Raw genomic sequence first — 18,015 nt, 5'->3', positions numbered from 1 at the left:
CGATTTGGCACTTCCTTAAAGTGTTAGAAATAGAACTACCATTAAGAAAAAAAAAAAAAAAAGCAAACCCACTCCTTGGAATATACCCTAGAGAAATAAGAGCTGTCACACAAATAGATATATGCACACCCATGTTCATTGCAGCGCTGTTTACAATAGCAAAAAGACGGAAACAACCTAGGTGTCTATCAACAGATGAATGGATAAACAAATTATGGAATATTCACACAATGGAATACTTCGAAACGATAAAGAACAATGATGAATCCAGGAAACATCCGATAACATGGAGGAATCTAGAAGGCATTATTCTGTGTGAAATTAGTCAGTCACAAAAGGACAAATATTGTACAAGAAGTATTATAAGAACTCAAGAAAAGATTTAAACACAGAATGAAACATTCTTTGATGGTTATGAGGGTGGGGAGAGAAGGAGAGGATTATTTGCTAACTTGATAAAAAATAAATAATAGTAAATAAGAATTATTTTAGGTGAAGGGAAGGACAACACACAATACAGGAGAAGTCAGAACAACTGGACTAAACCAAAAGCTAAGAAGTTTCCTGGATACAGCCAAACACTTTGAGGGACAGAGTAACAGGGGCAGGGGTCTGGGGACCACGGTTTTAGGGAACATTTAGGTCAACTGGCATAACAAAGTTTATTAAGAAAATGTTCTGCATCCCACTTTGGTGAGTGGCATTTGGCATCTTAAAAGGTAGCGAGCAGCCATCTAAGATGCATTGATTGGTTCCAACCCACCTAGATCAAAGGAGAATGAAGAACACCAAAGACACGAGGAAAATATTAGCTCAAGAGAAGAAAGGGCCACATAAACCAGAGACTACATCAGCCTGAGACTGGAAGAACTAGATGGTGCCCAGCTACCACCAATGACTGACCTGACAGGGAACACAACAGCGAGTCCCTGGTGGGCCGGGAGAAAAGTGGGGTGCGGAACTCAAATTCTTGTAAAAAGACCAGACTTAATGGTCTGACTGAGACTGGAGAAACCCCAAAGGACACAGTCCTCAGACTCTCTGTTAGTCCCAAACTAAAACCATTCCTGAAGCCAACTCTTCAGACAAAGATTAGGCTGGACTATAAGACATAAAATGATACTGGCGAGGAGTGTGCTTTTTAGCTCAAGTAGACACATGAGACTAAATGGGCAGCTCCTGACTGGAGGCAAGATGAGAAGGCAGACTGGGACAGGAACTGTTTGAATGGACAAGGGAAATACAGGGTGGAGAGAAGGAGTGTACTGTCACATTAAAGAGAGAGCAACTAGGGTCACATAACAATGTGTGTACAAATTTTTGCACGAGAAACTGACTTGAATTGAAAACTTTCACTTAAAGCAGAATTTTAAAAAATTAAAAAAAAAAAAAAAAAGATTACAGCCAAGAAAACCCTAAGGAGCAGTTCTACTTTGTAACAAAAATCGGGTCACCATGAATTGACTCAATGACAACTAACAACAACAACAACATGTCTACTAGAAGACAGAGAGAAAAAAACAAAAAACAAAACCAGCAAACATCATATTAATAAACGAGTAAATTTGATTGGGAGTACATGCACTATTCCCACTATGAATCTAGGGTTGGGTCTTATAATAACTGGAGAGAAAAAAAGTAGTGAAATATGATTATCACTCTAAAAAAGACCCTAAATATAACCTCAAGTTCAAATAGACTGGCAGTTACTTAAATGTCTTCAATTATAAAACGTGAGAGACATTTAGGACATAGAAAGGGGATTTTGACTATATACAAAGTCCTGATTCTAACAAGTAAAAAATATAGACTGTCCATGTTTCTTAAAATAACTTTGGGAAGTCATATTACAATAGATATGTTCTAACCTAGTGGTTCAGCTGTAAAGCACTCGGCTGCTAATCAATGGTTCTAACCAAGCCAGTGGCTTCGTAGGAGAAAGACCTTGTGATTTGCTTCTGTAGAGATTATAGCCTAGGAAACGCTATGGGGGCAGTTCTACTCGGCAACACTCTGCACCTAACAACAACATGCTTTCATAAAATTTATGTACAGATATTCAGTCTTCTGAAATTATAATTAGTAAATGTAAACCAATCATCATTCAGACACTAACAATCATTCTAATTTATCTCTATGCTGTTTTCTTTCAAACATGGAATGTTAGAAATGGAAGTGACCTTTAAAACCAGAGTTCAACATTTCAGTTTTTGGGAACAGAAGCCCTAGAGAGTGAAGTGACTTGTCTGTATCTACAGAGCAAAGTTAGGACTTTGTGTGGGTCTTGCCTACTGGGCCTCTACTCTGCATTGCTCGATTACAGAGTGCTGTTGGCTCTCCTGCATATCAACGATTACCTTCGTTAAAGTGTTTTTAGGAGACATTTCTCATCTGGTGCTTTCATCACCCTTTTTCTCCTCATTCTTATTTTTTTCTCAACTATTCTGTATTTCTCTTCTCCCTTTCCAATTTCTTCCTGATTTCACCCATTTCACATTTCCTTATTGCATCATGGTACAAATGAGCTAGAATGCAAATGAAAAAGAACAGTTAGGAATGAATTATTTATTAAATGTGAACAGTGAGAAACAGCATAACAAAAACACTTGAGGAGAGGGAGAAAACATAGAAACCAAAAAGCTGGAGAGTTAACCACATGCAGGTCTTAGCAGAAAAGCAAATCTCTATTTATTGTGCCATAAGCAAGATGTTTGCACATTGTGCAGTGTTGAAAGTGTTAAAATAAATGAAATTATATTCAAAGTGTTGAAAATTTAAATATTTCTATTAAAAATGTAAATTAAAGTATATATAAAAATTAAAACCATTTTATATGATTTCAAAAAAGTTATTTCTTATAATATTCAGTTAATGATTATAAAGAAAAGAAAAATAAAACAGTAATGAATATGTAAATTTAAAATAAAATTATTTAAATATAGCTAAAATTTTAATTTTTAAAAACATTTATTTGAATTTTTTATGTATTATTATGAAAATAAAAATTATTACCACTTCTAGTGCTCAATGTTCACATAATTTCCAGTAACAACAGTGTCAAGACACGCGTTATGTCTAGAGGTATATATGTAAATCTAGGAGAATTGGAATTGTTTAAGAGCAGAATATTCCCCAGATGCCACATCTGCAAATACACTAATTTGTGAGAACTTCATGAACTACACATTGGAACAGAAAGAGGAAAGAAGATGACTCTTAGCACAACTGGGAAATGAAATTTTGTATGCAAGAAGCTGTTGAATTCAGGCTAAGTATTTCCTCTTACCTAAATACTCCATTGCTCAAACCCTCCTTGCACCCTGAAAAAACACTATCACAAACATTCATGACATTAGAGTGTAAAAAACAAAAGAAAGTTAGAGTGTAGTCACCTTTTGTTTTAAGGTCATAAAGGAAGATAACATGGAGAATGTTGTCTTGGGGTCTGAACACGGTTAATGGGGAAAGTGAGTGTTTAGGATTCAAAGAGACATTATGCCAGCATTAAGTGCAGGAGGCTGCAATGGCAGAAGTGCACTGTTCTTTAAAGAGTGTGCACTTGTGTGTGTGTGTGTGTGTGAGAGAGAGAGAGAGAGAGAAAGGTTGGGGCAGTGCTCTACAGCACAGAGCCCAGGGCGGGGTATCCTTCTACCTTAGTCATAGGGTAGCACTTTCTAATTAGTCCATTCTCTCAAAAAGAATATTGACCACAAATATTGACTGGATTGATATAGATGAAGTATGCTCATAAACCATAATTCATAGTATTGTTTTAACATTAAAAATACTAACAAAAAGATCTGTATTAAAAAAAATTCACTGTATGAAGACCTATATTAGTAAATAAATGTAATTGTGTGTATACATGCACGATCACATTTCATTAGTTAGGTAATGTTTGGCTATGAGTGACAGAAAAGCCAAAACCGCAGTGGCTTAAATAAGATGAAGTTAACTTCTCTCTCATATAAATAAAACCCAGAGAGGTAAGTGGTGCTTCAGGGCCAGTTTGGCAGCTGCGCTCCATGAAATCTTCAGAAACCCAGGATCCTCCCAGTTCACCATCCCGCTATCTCTACGGTGGGGTCTTTGACCTCCTGTTCATTAGATGTTGGCATCTGCGCTCCAAGGAGTAGGATATAGGAGACAAAGGGAGTGGCACCAGCTAAATCTTAAGGGAGTTTTCCAGCAGCTGCCGCTTGACACTTCTGCTTAAATATCATTGGCCAGAATCGGTCACATGGCCACACCTACATGCAGTGAAATCTTTATTCTGGGTGGTTAAAAACTCTGCTAGCGTAGAAAAAATGGAAAATAATGAGGAATAATTATCACTCCACACATTTTACATGTATACATTATTTAAAGAGCCCTGGTGGCATAGCGATTAATAGCGATTAAGAGCTACAGCTGCAAACCAAAAGGTCGGTAGTTCAAATCCACCAGACGCTTCTTGGAAACCCTATGGGGCAGTTCTACTCTGTCCTATAGGGTTACTACGAGTCAGAATTGACTTGACAGCAACTGTTATACTCTATTTATAACATAAAATACATCATACTACAAAATGATTTCAGTGTCAATAATACCTTTTTTCTGTTGTGTTGTTATTAGGTACAATCAAGTTAGTTCTGACTCATAGAGACCCTATGTACGATGGAATGAAACACTGCCAGATCCTGTGCCATCCTGTCAATCCTTGTTATGCTTGAGCCCATCATTGCAGCCACTGTGTTAATCCATCTCCTTAAGGGTCTTTCTCTTTTTTGCTGACCCTCTACTTTATCAAGCAGGATGTCCTTCTCCAGGGACCAGTTTCTCATAACATGTCAAGGTATGTGAGATGAAGTCTTGCCATCCTCGCTTCTAAGAAGCTTTCTGGCTGTACTTCTTCCAAGACAGATTTGTTCATTCTTTAGGCAGTCCATGGTATGTTCAATATTCTTCACCAACACCATAATCCAAAGACATCAATTATTCAGTCTTCCTTATTCACTGTCCAGCTTTCACATGCATATGAGGCAATTGAAAACACTATGGCTTGGGTCAAGGGCATCTTAGTCCTTAAAGTTACATCTCTGTTTTTTAACACTTTAAAGAGGTCTTTTGCAGCAGATTTGCCCAATGCAATGCATCTTTTGATTTCTTGACTGCTGCTTACAGAGGTGTTGATTGTGGATCCAGGTAAAATGAAATTCTTGACAACGTCAATATTTTCTCTGTTTATCATGATGTTGCTTATTGGTCCAGTTGTGAGGATTTTTGTTTTCTTTATGTTGAGGTGTAATCCATACTGAAGGCTGTGGTTTTTGATCTTCATCAATAAGTGCTTAAAATCCTCTTCACTTTCAGCAAGCAAGGCTGTGCAATCTGCATAACGCAGGTTGTTAATGTGTCTTTCTTTAATCCTGGTGCCCAGTTCTTCATACAGTTCAGTTTCTCGGATTTTTTGCTCAGTATACAGATTAAATAAGTACAGTGAAAGGATACAACTCTGACACACACCCTTCCTGACTTTAAGCCACACAGCATCCCCTCATTCTTTTGGAACAACTGCCTCTTGATCTATGTACAGGTTCCTCATGAGCATAATTAAGTGTTCTGGAATTCCCATTCTTTGGGATGTTATCCATAATTTGTTATGATCCATACAGTCCATTGCCTTTGCATAGTCAATAAAACACAGGTAAACCTATTTCTCGTATTCTCTGTTTCCAGCCAGGATCCGTCTGACATCAGCAACGATATCCCTGGTTCCACATCCTCTTCTGAATCTGGCTTGAATTTCTGGCAGTTCCCCGTTGATATGCTGCTGCAGCCACTCTTGAATGATCTTCAGCAAAATTTTACTTGCATGTGATATTAATGATATTCTATAATTTCCACATTCTGTTGGATCACCTTTCTTTGGAATGGGTACAAATATGGATCTCTTCCAGTTAATTAGCCAGGTAGCTGTCTTCAAAATTTCTTGTCATAGACAAGTGAGCATTTCCGTTGCTGCATCTGTTTGTTGAAACATCTCAACTTGTATTTCACCAATTCCTGGAGTCTTGTTCTTTGCCAGTCCTTTCAGTACAGCTTGACCTCTTACTTCAGTACCATTGGTTCTTGATCATATGCTATCTCTTAAAATGGTCGAAAGTCTACCAATTCTTTTTGGTACAGTCACTCTGTATATTCTTCCATCTTCATTTGATGCTTCGTGCATCATTTAGCATTTTCCCTGTAGAATCCTTCAATATTCCAACTTAAGGCTTGAATGTTTTCTGCAGTTCTTTTGGCTTGAGAAATGCTGAGTGTGTTCTTCCCTTTTCTTTTTCTACCTCCAGGTCTTTGCACATGTTATTATAACACCTCGCTTTGTTTTCTTGAGCCACACTTTGAAATCTTCTGTTCAGTTCTCTTACATCAACATTTATTACTTTCGCTTTAGTTACTTTACTTTCAGGAACAGCTTTCAGAGTTTCTTTTGACATCCATTTTGGTCTTTTCTTTCTTTCTTCTCTTTTTAATGACCTCTTGCTTTCTTCATGTATGATGTCCTTAATGTCGTTCCACAAATCTTCTGGTCTTCAGTCATGAGTGTTCAGTGTGTTAAGTCTATTCTTGAAATGGTCTTAAATTCAGGTGGGCTATACTAAAGGTCCTACTTTGGCTCTCACAGATTTGTTCTAATTTTCTTCAGCTTAAACTTGAATTTGCATAGGAGTAATTGATAGTCTCTCCCACAGTTGGCCTCTGGCCTTGTTTGGACTGATGATTTTGAGCTTTTCCATTGCCTCTTTCCACAGATGTAGTTGATTTGATTCCTGTGTATCCATCTGGTGAGGGTCATATGTATAAAAAAAAAAAAATTTAGTCATCGTTTATGTTGGTGAAAAAAGGTATTTGCAATGAAGAAGTCATTGGTCTTGCAAAATTCTATCATGTGATTGCCGGTATCGTTTCTATCAACAAATCCATATTTTGCAACTACCAATGTCTTTCTTCTTTGTTTCCAACTTTCACATTCCAGTTGCATTTTGTGTCATGCCACATCAGCAAATAAAAGTCCCTATAACTTTATTCCATCCATGTCATTAAGTTAACTCTGCTTTAAGGAGGCAACTCTTCCCCAGTAGTATTTTGAGTGCCTTCCAACCTGAGGGGCTCATATTCCAGCAGTATATCAGACAATGTTCTGCTGTTATTCATAAGGTTTTCACTAGCCAATTTTTTCAGAGGTAAACTACCAGGCCCTTCTTCCTAGTCTGTCTTAGTCTGGAAGCTCAGCTGAAACCTGTCCACCAATAGTGACCCTGCTGGTATTTGAAACACTGGTGGCAAAGTTTCCAGTATCACAACATGCAAGCCACCACAATAAGACAAACTGACTGACAAGTGATGGATATTAACATTACAAATGGGTAAAATCATTGAAAGCTTCATCTTTTCATAGATTGGCTAAAAATTGCCAAATCACCATGATTCTACATTTTGAATTGTCTTTCTTAATAATCATTGGAATGGGTTTCAGTAATGACAGTCAGGAGGGTCTTCAGTGGTCCAACAAATCTTACTATTTACTAAATACTAATGAAAAAGATGAGTGGAAAATATGCTGGTCTTTTGTGTTCTGTTTATGCTTGTTTATAAGAAATGTTTCCTAAAAGATGTTTTCCAAGGCTGTCCCAGTTATTGTTTTTATACCTCCGGGTACTTTTGATGTGCTTATGAGTTCTTCTGGGTCCTTGTGCGTCCAGCTACAGCTGGGTCACATTTTTTATACTTGTGGACAGGGAATAATGGCTCCAATTTTAATCTCCTAAATCACTCCAAACTTACAGTTTGACATATAATTACCATACCAACCTGCAGTTAAACCCATGGGTGAATTTTGAGGTAGATAATTTTTTTTTTTAATCTCATTACCTCTGTTTATGAAGCCTGGATTTCCTATTGTTCCTATCTATTATATATAAATAGGTATGCATAAAAGAATGTGTAAGTTGACTTTGAGATACAAAGATTATTCAAGGAATTTACACATAAACAGCTCTTGCATACGTTTTTACTGGAAAGATTTAGGGAACAAATGGAATAAATTGTGGGGGAAGCTTATTTTCTCAATTGCTATAAATTTTTTTTCCAGAGAGAAACATTATTTACTTTTGTTTCTCATTTCCTTGAGAGATCAAAATTCGGTGAGCAGATTTCCTTTCCCCAATTTCTCTGGACTCAGTATCCCCACAAATTTCGAGTTTAGTTACTGTTATATATAAAAATAAGTCTTAAAGTTTTATACTAAATACCAGTTCTACCCAAACTATCAGCTTTTTATGGGTATGAATAATATTTTCTCATCACTAATATGATTTGTTTGAAATAATGAGAAAATGATTTGTTTCTCCTTGCTTATAAAAGGTCACTGGAAATATTAATATTCTGAAAACGACAGAAGAGGTAGCAGTTGCTATGAAATGAGTTTTTGATTTTAACAGGGATAATACATTTTGTTCAATCCTCAAATGATTTTCAAAGCATTTTTTGATTAATGTTAATTTTAGAGGACAAAATCTCTGAGAAATGGAGTTTTGATTCTTGTGAAATCCAGATTTCTGGGTTCCATAGAGCCTGGGGTGACCCACCCAAGCAATGGCCCTGACCTGATCTTTGAACTTTGAGCCCTGAGGAAACTTGGTCACCTAAAAGTCACCTTTGAGTCAAACAATGGTCTATCTAGTCAGAGAAGACTGTTTGCCTTAGGCATTGTACTCTTTTGAAGAGTTATCCATGTGCAGTCATGTTTGGAGAAACAGAAGCTCCAAAGGTCAGAGTAGAACTGTGTTTTAGGGTAATCAGTAATTGCTTTAATTGTTCTTCAAGACAATATTATATGAAATCCTTCCTGAATAAAAACTGTTTTATTAATCATTTCTGTTCTGGCCCTTTTTCCACGGCAATGTCGATAAGATGGGTTACAAGAATCTTTGGAAGTTCTTTCCTCTTTGGAACATTTATGACTGATGGCAATGGGTTAGTCAGAATGTTACCCTGATTTACAAATCATAGAGTAAGTAAACTTCATCAATTTCTATCATTGGCTTAATATGATTTTTGTTTTAACACCTCTTAGAAGTAGGTGCTGACAGATTACAGAATTTATATTTGTGTATGTGTGTGTGCTCATTAAAGGTATACAGCTTTTAAAATTTTTGTTTAGAAATATGGTTTAGACTTTAAGAATACTTTAATGCTTATTATAACTTAAAGTTTTACCCATTAGATTAAATTTTAATGTTTTAGTTTAGAGGAGTTTTTACTTTGAAGTTCTTAAAATTAGAATTTATAGTCTTCCTAAGTTATCTGTTATTCAATGAAGAAACTAGAACAAAAGTGGGCTCAGTCATCCTGAAAGTCATATAAGTATTAGAATTGTTATAAAAGCAGAAGTCAGTTACGAGCATGATTGACTGATAACAATGTAACATAAAGCAAGTTAGCTGAAAAGATTAGTGTTCGACTTTTAAAGGGACTTGTAAAGAATGTCCCAGGCATACAATTTATAATCAATGTCAAGATTTATCCAAATCTGTCAATCAAGTTTTCTGTTATGTTCTCAGAACAGTTGAGAAATGTAATTAATAAAACGTGGCAGAGCAGTGCCCCTGCCTTGTTAATTGGCGACAACTCTGAGTAAAGTCTGCTTCTGTGCAGAAGACAGGAAAGTGTTAACCACCCCTACATGGTGACTTAGTCCCTTGCAATTACATTCCCACCCTCACCTGTACCTCTCAAGCTTGAATTTTAGGGGTAAAAGGAATGATACTGAAAGAGCCACGATGAGTATAAACAAAGAGAAGCAAGGGAACTAGAATGTGTCCAAAACAAGGAGGTGAGTTTAAATAGCCCTACTGAAGCCTTACAAAGATGGTGTTGGGTTCATAGTGTTCATTTGGAAAAGCAAGCTGCTGTCTAATAAGAGAATAGAGTTTCTTAGAGAAGTTTATCAAATATTCTTTTAGTCAATGTCATGAAGTTTAAATGAAATAAAAAAAACTGGATGAAATGTTAAAACTTTCTTCAAAATAGAGACAATTTTAAATAAGGAGGTAATGTGTGTAAAGTAAGGAGCCCTGGTGGCACAGTGGTTAAAGTGCTCGGCTACTAACCAAAAAATGCAAACCCACCAGCCACTCTTCTGGAGAAGGATGTGGCAGTCTGCTTCTGTAAAGGTTTACAGCCTTGGAAACCCTGTGAAGACGATATGAGTCAGAATCTACTCAGTGGCAGTGGGTGGGTTTGGGTGTATAAAGTGCTTTCATTGCCGGTGTCTGACGTTCAGAAATTAAAGCTTTTGTTCCTGGTTTCTTAAGAAGATGACCATCTAGGCTTGATTTTTCCCTGCCTAGATTACTCTTCAGGGGCCTCGGCTTCTCTCTATGCTATTCTCCACTTTGCAAACAGAATAAGTTTTTGCTAAAAAAAAAAAAAAATTTGCTCATGTTGTGCCCCAACTTAAAGTCTTTAATGACTCCCTATCGCTATGGGAAACTACTTCTTAAATTATTGTCTATGAACATCTTTTAAAGATGTAAAAAGAAGTTGCAATTTTTAATTTCCTTGGGAAAAAAGTTACAAAAATAAAAAAATATGTTTTTATTTAACAATGTCAAAATTGCTCTATGTCATAGGATTTTTTTAGAGCTGTGATTCAAATATAGAATTCAATGTTCGTTATTAGAACCTCTTCCCATATTACATATTAAGACTGCAAGGAACTGGTGTGCCAGAGAACTCACTGTGAGAAAGCTCTCTGTGAAGCCCAAAATCATTTATCTTGTATCCAAGGACCTTCATAATCTGGTCCTTGCCAAACACACCAGTCTCAAAGTCCCCAATCTTGTCTTTGAACTCGACATTTTACATACACTTTCCTATAACTTCTTCAAGATACTTTGTTCACTCTGGCCATTCCCTCCATGTCTCCCATATGCATCTCTATTTTAATGCCATTCATTTACAATATTTTGACAACTATTTTGTTACATATCTGCCCCTCTTCTTAAAAGATGAGTTCCTTGAAGACAGGATCCTGTCTCTCTCGTAGTACATGGCACATAGTAGAGACCCATTTAGTGTTTGCTGAATGAATTCTTCTTTATATAAAGATTATCAGAGCTTCTTCAATATTTCCGTCTTCTGGTATTTACTTTGCCTAATACTACTGCATGAACCGCTGATTTTTAGAAAGACAAAAAGAAATAGATCTTAAGAAAATATTCTTTTCTACTTTTTTTTATTATATTATAAACCCCTAAGTCTTTCTGGCAGTTTCTGTCTGAAGGTTTATAGTTAGTCATGCTGGTTAAAAATGGCTCCATGGAGAACATCTAGATCAATTGACATAAAATAGTTTATAAAGAAAATGTTCTACATTCTACTTTAGTAAGTAGCATCTAGGGTCTTAAAAGCCTGTAAGTGGCCATATAAGATACTCCACTGCTCTTGCATTGTCTGGAGCAAGGACGAATGAAGAAAACTAAAGACACAAGGGTAAGATTAGTCAAAGGACTAATGGACCACAACTACCACAGCCTCCATCAGACTGAGTCCAGCACAATTAGATGGTGTCTGGCTACTACCACTGACTACTTTGACAGGGATCACAATAGAGGGTCCCAGACAGAGCCGGAGAAAAATGTAGAACAAAATTCTAACTCACAAAAAAAGACCAGACTTATTGGCCTGACAGAGATTCGAGAAACCCTGAGATTATGGCCCCAGACACCCTTTTAGTTCAGTGATGACGTCACTCCTGACGTTCACCCTTCATCCAAAGACTGGACAGGCCCATAAAACAAAACGAGACTAAAGGGGCTCACCAGCCCAGGAGCAAGGACTAGAAGACAGGAGGGAACAGGAAAGCTGGTAATAGGGAACCCAAGGCCAAGAAGCACTTACTGATGAAAATCAAAGATCATAGCCTTCAGTATGGATTGTACCTCAACGTAAATAAAAATCCTGACAACTAGACCAATAAACAACATCATGATAAATGGAAAAAAGATTGACGTTGTCAAGGATTTCATTTCACTTAAATATATAATCAACACCATGGAAGCATGGTCAAGAAATCTAAAGATGCATTGCATTGGGCAAATCTGCTGCAAAAGACCTCTTTAAAGTGTTGAAGAGCAAAGATGTCACCTTGAAGACTAAGGTGCGCCTGACCCAAGCCATAGTATTTTCAGTCGCATCATATGCATGTGAAAGGTGGACAATGAATAAAGAAGACAGAAGAATTGACACCTTTGAATTGTGGTGTTGGCAAAGAATATTGAATATACCATGGACTGCCAAAAGAATGAACAAATCTGTCTTAGAAGAAGTGCAAACAGAATGCTCCTTAGAAGCAAGGATGGCAATACTGTGTCTTATATACTTTGGACATGTTGTCAGGAGAGGTAAGCCCCTAGAGAAGGACATCATGGTTGGTAAAGTACCAGGTCAGTGAAAGAGAGGAAGACCCTCATCGAGATGAATTGACACAGTGGCTGCAACAATGGGCTCAAGCATAACAACGATTGTGGACATGGCACAGGACCAGGCAGTGTTTCATTCTATTCTGTCGCTATGAGTCAGAACAGACTTGATGGCACCTAGCAACAAAAAAAAAACAAGGTTGAGAGGGGAGAGTGTTGCTATATCATGGGGTTAGTAACCAAAGTCACAAAACAATATGTGTACTAATTGCTTGATGAGAAGATAGTTTGCTCTGTAAACCTTCATCTACAGTACAATTAAAAAAAAAAAATGGCCCCATGGATTCTCATCTAGCTTGATAAGACCTTTCAGAACAAACAAAATGCTGCCAAGAAATATAGCCACAAGAACCAAGTTCTATGTATTCTTTTTGTTGTTGTTGCAAGGTTAAACACTAGTCTGAAAAAAAAAGAAGTATAGAATTCTGTAATTTCAAGAAGGTTCAAAGGGACTTTAAAGGTCATTTAGCTCATTTCTTTCATGAATCTCAGTATCTTTGCTATCACATGATTGTGTATCTTCTGTTGAGACAGGACTCTTTCATTCATAGGGAATTAAGCTCATTCTGTCTTGTGATAAATCTGACTGGTATGTGAATTATTTCTACTCTGTCCTATAGGGTTGCTATGAGTCGGAATTGACTCGATGGCAACGGGTTTGGTTTATATGTATATATATTTATATAGCCTCTACCTATAATCCTAGTGTTGTTTTAAAGGACCACACAGAAAAAGTCCCATTCTTTTGTCACCAGTTCTTTTTGGTACAGTGACTCTGTGTATTCCATCCATCCTTTTTTTTTTATTGTTATTTAGATGAAGGTTTACAGAACAAAGTAGCTCCTCGTTAAACAGGTGGGACATATATTGTTTTATGAAATTGGTTACCAACCCCATGACGTGTCAACACTCTCTCTTCTCGACCTTGGGTTCCCTATTACCAGCTTTCTTGTTACCTCTTCCCTTCTAGTCCTTTCCCCTGGACTGGTGTGCCCCCTTTACTCTCTTTTTGTTTTATGGGCCTGTCTAATCTTTGGATGAAGGGTGAACCTCAGGAGTGACTTCATTACTGAGCTAAAAGGGTGTCCACAGGCCATACTCTTGGGATTTCTCCAGTCTCTGTTAGGCCAATAAGTCTGGTCTGTTTTTGTGAGTTAGAATTTTGTTCTACAATTTTCTGCAACTCTGCCCAGGACTCTCTCTTGTGATCCCTTTCACAGCACTCAGTGATAGTAGCTGGGCACCACCTAATTGTACTGGACTCAGTCTGGTGGAGGCCATGTTAGCTGTGATCCATTAGTCCTTTGGACTAATCTTGCCCTTGTGTCTTTAGTTTTCTTCATTCTCCCTTGCTCCCAAAGGGGTGAGACCAGTGGAGCATCTTAGATGGCCACTCACATGTTTTTAAGACCCCAGATGTTATTCACCATAGTAGAACATAGAACATTTTCTTTACAAGCTATGTTATGCCAATTGAGCTAGATGTTCCCCGAGACCATAGTCCCCACAGTCCTTAGCCCAGTAATTCAGTCCCTTGGGAAGTTTGGATGTGTACATGGAACTTTCCTCCCATGTGCCGGTCAGTTTATCGTACTGTGGGGGCTTGCGTGTTGCTGTGATGCTGGAAGCTATGCCACCAGTATTCAGATACCAGCAGGGTCACCCATGGAGGACAGGCTTCAGCTGAGCTTCCAGACTAAGACAGGCTAGGAAGAAGGATGCAGCAGTCTACTTCTGAAAAGCATTAGCCAGTGAAAACCTTATGAATAGCAGAGGAACATTGTCTGATATAGTGCTGGAAGATGAGCCCCCCAGGTTGGAAGGCACTCAAAAGATGACTGGGGAAGAGCTGCCTCCTCAAAGCAGAGTCAACCTTAATGACGTGGATGGAGTAAAGCTTTCGGGACCTTCATTTACTGATGTAGCATGACTCAAAATGAGAAGAATCAGCTGCAAACATCCATTAGTAATCAGAACCTGGAATGTACGAAGTATGAATCTAGGAAAATTGGAAATCGTCAAAAATGAAATGGAACAGATAAACATTGATATCCTAGGCATTAATGAGCTGAAATGACTGGTATTGGCCATTTTGAATCAGACAGTCATATAGTCTACTATGCTGGGAATGACAACTCGAAGAGAAATGCTGTTGCATTCATTGGCAAGAAGAATGTTTCAAGATCTATCCTGAAGTACAACGCCGACAGTGATAGGATCCTGAAGTACAATGCCGACAGTGATAGGATAATACCCATACGCCTACAAGGAAGACCAGTTAATACAACTATTTTTCAAATTTATGCACCAACCACTAGGGCCAAAGATAAAGAAATAGAAGATTTTTATCAGCTGCCGCAGTCTGAAATTGATCGAACATGCAATCAAGATGTGTTGATAATTACTGGCGATTGGAATGTGAAAGTTGGAAACAAAGAAGGATCAGTAGTTGGAAAATATGGCCTTGGTGATAGGAACAATGCCAGAGATCGAATGATGGAATTTTGCAAGACAAATGACTTCTTCATTGCAAATACCTTCTTTCTCCAACATAAACCGTGACTATACACATGAACCTCACCATGGAACACAGAGAAATCAAATTCACTACATCTGTGGAAAGAGACGATGGAAAAGCTCAATATCATCAGTCAGAACAAGGCCAGGGGCTGACTGTGAAATGGACCATCAATTGCTCATATGCAAGTTCCAGCTGAAACTGAAGGAAATCAGAGCAAGTCCACGAGAGCCAAAATACGACCTTGACTATATCCCACCTGAATTTAGAGACCATCTCAAGAATAGATTTGATGCATTGAACTCTAGTGACTGAACAGCAGACGAGTTGTAGAATGACATCAAGGACATCATACAAGAAGAAAGCAAGAGGTCATTGAAAAGACAGGAAAGAAAGAAAAGACCAAGATGGATGTCAGAGGAGACTCTGAAACTTGCTCTTGGGCATCGAGCAGCTAAAGCAAAAGGAAGAATTGATGAAGTAAAAGAACTGAACAGAAGATTTCAAAGGGCCTCTCTAGAAGATAAAGTAAAGTATTATAATGACATGTGCAAAGAGCTGGAGATGGAAAACCAAAAGGGAAGAACACACTCGGCGTTTACTCAAGCTCAAAGAACTGAAGAAAAAATTCAAGCCTCAAGTTGCAATAGTGAAGGATTCCATGGGGGAAAATATTAAATGATGCAGGAAGCATCAAAAGGGGATGGAAAGAATACACAGTCATTACACCAAAAAGAATGAGTCGATGTTCAACCATTTCAAGAGGTGGCATATGATCAGGAACCGATGGTACTGAAGGAAGAAGTCCAAGCTGCTCTGAAGGCATTGGCAAAAAATAAGGCTCCAGGAATGAATGGAATATCAATTGAGATGTTTCAATAAGCAGATGCAGCGCTGGAGGTGCTCACTCGCCTACGCCAAGAAGTATGGAAGACAGCTTCCTGGCCAACAGACTGGAAGAGATCCACATTTATGCCTATTTCCAAGAAAGTTGATCCAATCGAATGTGGAAATTATAGAACAATATCATTAATATCACACGCAAGCAAAATTTTGCTGAAGATCATTCAAAAGCGGTTGAAGCAGTATATCGACAGGGAACTGCCAGAAATTCAGGCTGGTTTCAGAAGAGGACGTGGAACCAGGGATATCATTGCTGATGTCAGATGGATCCTGGCTGAAAGCAGAGAATACCAGAAGGATGTTAACCTGTGTCTTATTGACTATGCAAAGGCATTTGGCTGTGTGGATCATAACAAACTATGGATAACACTGCGAGGAATGGAAATTCCAGAACACTTAATTGTGCTCATGAGGAATCTTTATATGGATCAAGAGGCAGTTGTTCGGACAGAACAAGGGGATACTGATTGGTTTAAAGTCAGGAAAGGTGTGCATCAGGGTTGTATTCTTTCATCATACCTATTTATTCTGTATGTTGAACAAATAATAAGAGAAGCTGGACTATACGAAGAAGAACGGGGCATCAGGATTGTAGGAAGATTCATTAACAACCTGCATTATGCAGATGACACAACCTTGCTTGCTGAAAGTGAAGAGGCCTTAAAGCACTTACTAATGAAGATCAAAGACCACAGCCTTCAGTACGGATTGCACCTCAACATAAAGAAAACAAAAATCCTCACAACTGCACCAATGAGCAACATCATGATAAACAGAGAAAAGATTGGGAAGTTGTCAAGGATTTCGTTTTACTTGGATCCAGAATCAACAGCCATGGAAGCAGCAGTCAAGAGATCAAAAGACGCATTGCGTTGGGTAAATCTGCTGCAAAGGACCTCTTCAAAGTGTTGAAGAGCAAAGATGTCACCCTGAAGATTAAGGTGCGCCTGACCCGAGCCATGGTGTTTTCAATCGTGTCATATGCATGTGAAAGCTGGACAATGAATAAGGAAGACCGAAGAAGAGCTGACAGCTTTGAATTGTGGTGTTGGTGAAGAATATTGAATATACCATGGACTGCCAAAAAGAATGAACAAATCTGTCTTGGAAGAAGTGCAGCCAGATTGCTCCTTAGAGATAAGTATGATGAGACTGAGTCTTACATACTTTGGACATGTTGTCAGGAGGGATCAGTCCCTGGAGGACGTTGTGCTTGGCAGAGTACAGGATCAGCAGAAGAGAGGAAGACCCTCAACGAGGTGGGTTGACACAGTGGCTGCAACAATGAGCTCAAGCATAACAACGATTGTAAGGATGGCACAGGGCCGGGCAGTGTTTCATTCTGTTGTGCATAGGGTCGCTATGGGTCAGAACCGACTCGACGGCACCTAACAACAACAACAATGGAACTTCCATGACCTTGCCTTGGACAAGTTGTGCTGGCTTCCTCAGTTTTGTGTACTGTCTTACCCTTCACTAAAATTACCACTTAACTATTGTCTATTTAGTGTTTTCATCCCCTCCCCTCCTCTCCCTCATAACCATCAAAGATTATTTCTTTTTGGGTGTAAACCGTTTTGTGTGAGTTTTTATACTAGTGGTCTCCTACAATATTTGTCTTTTGGAGTTGACTTATTTCACTCAGCATAATGGCCTACAGATTCAACCATGTTGTGAGGTGCTTCCCAGATTCATCATTGTTCTTTACCGTTTCACAGTACTCTATTGTGTGTATGTACCATAGTTTGTTTATCCATTCATCTATTGATAGGCCATCTAAACTGTTTCCATCTTTCCGCTGTTATGAACAATGCTGCGGTGAACATGGGTGTGCATATGTCTATTCGTGTGACGGCTCTTATCTCTAGGATATATTCCTAGGAGTGGAATTGTTGGATCACATGGTATTTCTATTTCTAGCTTTCTAAGGAAACACTGTATAGTTTTCCAAAATGGTTTTACCATTTTGCATTCTCATGAGCAGTTCATAAGAGTTCGGATTCCCCTGCAGCCTCTCCAACATTTGTTAATTTTCTGTTTTTTTGATTCATGCCAGTAATGCTGGGG

The sequence above is a fragment of the Loxodonta africana genome, chromosome 1, assembly GCF_030014295.1.
Source record: "Loxodonta africana isolate mLoxAfr1 chromosome 1, mLoxAfr1.hap2, whole genome shotgun sequence".
Lineage (NCBI taxonomy): Eukaryota > Metazoa > Chordata > Mammalia > Proboscidea > Elephantidae > Loxodonta > Loxodonta africana.
Note: the sequence above shows the minus strand (reverse complement) of the source record.